We start from the raw sequence: 3,596 nt of genomic DNA on the forward strand, positions 1-3,596 counted from the left end.
TCGACCGCCTCCCCCCAGCCAAAGACAATAGAGCACTAGATGACCTCTCTATCAAGGTGCAATCCCTTGTGGGGATGCTGGGGTCACAAAAGGAGAAGGGGAGATATGAACTATATGCAAATTCTAACGTGGAGCGGATACTGGAGAAGCTCCCTCCAGCCCGTCAAGAGCGTTTTCGGCGGCAGAGAGACCACCGTGACCCCCACGGCCCAGAACCATCCCTCCTAGACCTGGCTGATTTCCTCGCCAGGGAGGTCAGCAGTCTACGATTAGACACGTTCGTGTGGGGTGGCGCTGACCCTAAAGATGGACCGAGAAGGTTCAACGACAACCGCCGGTCCGTGACCGTGATGCACCAGGCCGAGGCTGTGTCACGGCAGACGAGCCACAACCCCCACGCCAAGGAGAAGTGGAAGGCTGTCTGTCAGTACTGTGACAGTGAACACCAGCTGTCACAGTGCGACACCTTCAAAGACCTAACCACAGCCGAAATAGGTCAGTGGCTTAAGGACAAACGCAGCTGCTTCCGCTGCGCGCGCGGCCACATGGCAGCCGAGTGCCGCCTCAAGAAAAGGTGCGGCAAGTGTGACGGCGCCCATCTAGAAGTCCTGCATGAGAGCAACAAGCGCCCGCCAGGAAACCAAAGTAGGCCCGTCACGGTGATGTACCAGGCCGAGTCGGTGTCACCACAGGCCAGCCTCAACCCCCCCGCCAAAGAGGAATTTGAGATCGCCTGTTTTTACTGCCACGGCGGACACTGGCTGTCAAAGTGCGACGACCACAAGACACTGACCCCCGCTGAAATGGATCAGCGGCTTAAGGCTAACATGCATGACTCCGAGTACTGCGATGCACTGCGCAAGGTCCACAGGAGAAAACTAGCCCTACAAGGCAACCCACCAACAGGAGTGCTCCACATCGACCCCAAGTATAGTGGGAGCCCCCGAGTGCTCATCAAAGTGGTCAGAGTGCTCCTGAGCTACGAGGACAAGGTCCTGGACACTTACGCCGTCCTCGACGATGGGTCAGAAAAGACTCTCCTCCTCGCTTCCGCCGCAGCCCAGTTGGGCCTGCGGGGTACCGAAGAAACAATGACAATCCGTACTATTCAGCGAGAACTAAAGACCATAAAGGGCGAAAACGTCTCATTCACAATAGCAGCGGTCGAGCAGCCAGAGAAGCGGTACAGCATCACTAAGGCATTTGCAAGCCATGACATAGGTTTGTCAAGCTACGACTACCCCATCCCACAGCTGATGGCGAAGTACGCGCACCTACGCAGACTGCCTATACCGCTCATCGACGGCGCCACACCGACCCTGCTCATAGGCTCCGACCACGCGGACCTCATTGTCCCAATCGAGGCGGCCCACATCGGACCCAAAGGATGCCCAGCCGCGGTGAAGACCCGCCTGGGCTGGACGCTCCAAGGCCCTCTCTCCGGGCCTTCCAACCAACCAACGTCCACACGCTGCCTTTACACAAAGGTGAGCGACACAGGCCACTCTCTCGTACAGCCCGTTGAGAGGCTATTGACATTAGACGAGATGCCTGTGAGAGAACCGTGGGCTCAAGAAGAGGGAGTTCCGAACTCCACCCCCCTCAGCTACGCTCCAAGCGACGTAGCTGACCTCGAACCCAGCACCCCAAACTACCTTTTGATGGGGCGGCCGGAACCGGCCCCTCCTCAGACGGTGTACAGACAGAACAAGAGGAACGGACGGAGGATGTGGAGACACAACCAAGCACAGATCGACCAGTCTTGGGCCCGCTTCCTCCTAAGCTACCTACCATCCCTTCCCGCCCGTCAGAAGTGGGTAAAGGACAGGGACAACCTGAAGGTGGACACAGTCGTTATGATCATAGACCAGTCACTACCCCGAGCTACGTGGCCGGCCGGCCGCGTAAGCAGAGTGATTACTGGTGCCGATGGGAAGGTCAGAGCGGCAGAAGTCATAGTCCAAGGGCGGACTTACACCCGACCTGTGGCGAAGCTGATAGAGTTGCCGAAGCTCCCTGACTCCCCTGATGACGACCATGACCCACTGACTTTGTAGATTGACCTACTCCTCACAACGAGTATTGAGCAGTTGACTGGACTATTAATCTGTCTCCCTTAACTAATTAGGTGCGGACTAATTAGGAGGCGGCTGTTGTGAAGGGCCAGATTAAAGCTGAGAATCTACGTTTATTGTTTTATATACCTTGTATATTATTTATATATACACGTTATATCCCTTTAAGCCTTCGTTGAATCCTAGTAATATTCACTTTCCTCATTGGATAACGCTCTCTGCGCCAGACGGCGCGCCCCTAAAGTCAGGTTCAAAGGCGAGCCTGGGCATGTTGGAGCATGCCTGGAGCCGGCACATTGATTCGAGACGAGAACTGAGGTTTGGCACTAGAAAGCCACTTAAGTATATATATCGTGGCAGGTGCGAACAGCAGCAGTGTGACAGTTCGGTAAAATAGTGAAGTGCAAGCAGTTCGTCTAAACAGAGTGTTGAGAACCATGTGCGAAGTGAATAGTAAAAGTGTCAGAGTTAATGCAGTAACGTCAAGTTCGACTTAGCTTAATGTGAAGTAAAGAGTCGTTATTTAGTGTGAATCGTGCCAACAGCAGTTCGTTCGTTTAGTAGCTAGTGGAACCTTAGCCAGTGTGCGTGGACTAAATACATTGGTGCCAGTACACGAGGAGGGCCTAGTCGTGGAACCTACTGGACATGTGCACTACGGGGTACTATAGGGTACTACATGGCACTACGGGGTACTACATGGTACTACATGGCACTACAGGGTACTACATGTCTGCTCCTTTGCAGCACCACAAACATGGGAACTCTCTAACTCTTCCCCCCCCCCCCTCTTTCCCGTGAAAAATGTCCCGTGACTAAGACGGGGAGGACGTGACCCTCTTTGCGCCGCCCCTGTGCCTCAAATAGATCCGCTATCAACTCTATCTTTAATCTTTCAAAATGTTCAGTTGCTATCGCTATTAGCTCTATCTTTAATCTTTCAAAATGTACAGTTACTATTGCATGCACTCATCTGTGTTTCACCACACACATGAGTGTATGCTTACCAACTGTCCGTCTGCAACACTACTATCACCAACATCTAAGAAGGGAGATCCCCCCTTGAATGGCCCTTCTAAGGTTTCTCTCCTCCACACTGCCTGTGGAGCTTTTTTCCCTATTGTTAGGTATTAGTGAGTTTTTCCTTACCTTCGCGTGGGGTATGTCTGGGAGTGCTTGCATTCTTTCATTTATTTGCATTCATCTAAAAAAAATTGGACCTTATGGTGTTCTTGTTCTGTTCTTGACTTATTGTTATGTTTTCTTCTTGACTTGTTTAAAGAAGACCTGTACGGCCCATGGGGACATTAACGTGTGTTGTCGGGCCCTATAAATAAATTTGATTTGATTTGATTTGATATTGGAACCTACGGCGGCGATTGCAGAACCAGTATTGGTTGGATTATAGTGATTGTGGAACGTACTACCTGGAGAAGAGCCTCGTTAATACCCACTGTCGTTTGGATTTAACCACCTTGAAGATTTACCTCCGAAGCTAGCTGGCTATCGTCATTGCTATCG

Source organism: Notolepis coatsorum (genome assembly GCF_963971535.1).
Source record: "Notolepis coatsorum genome assembly, chromosome: 10".
NCBI lineage: Eukaryota > Metazoa > Chordata > Actinopteri > Aulopiformes > Paralepididae > Notolepis > Notolepis coatsorum.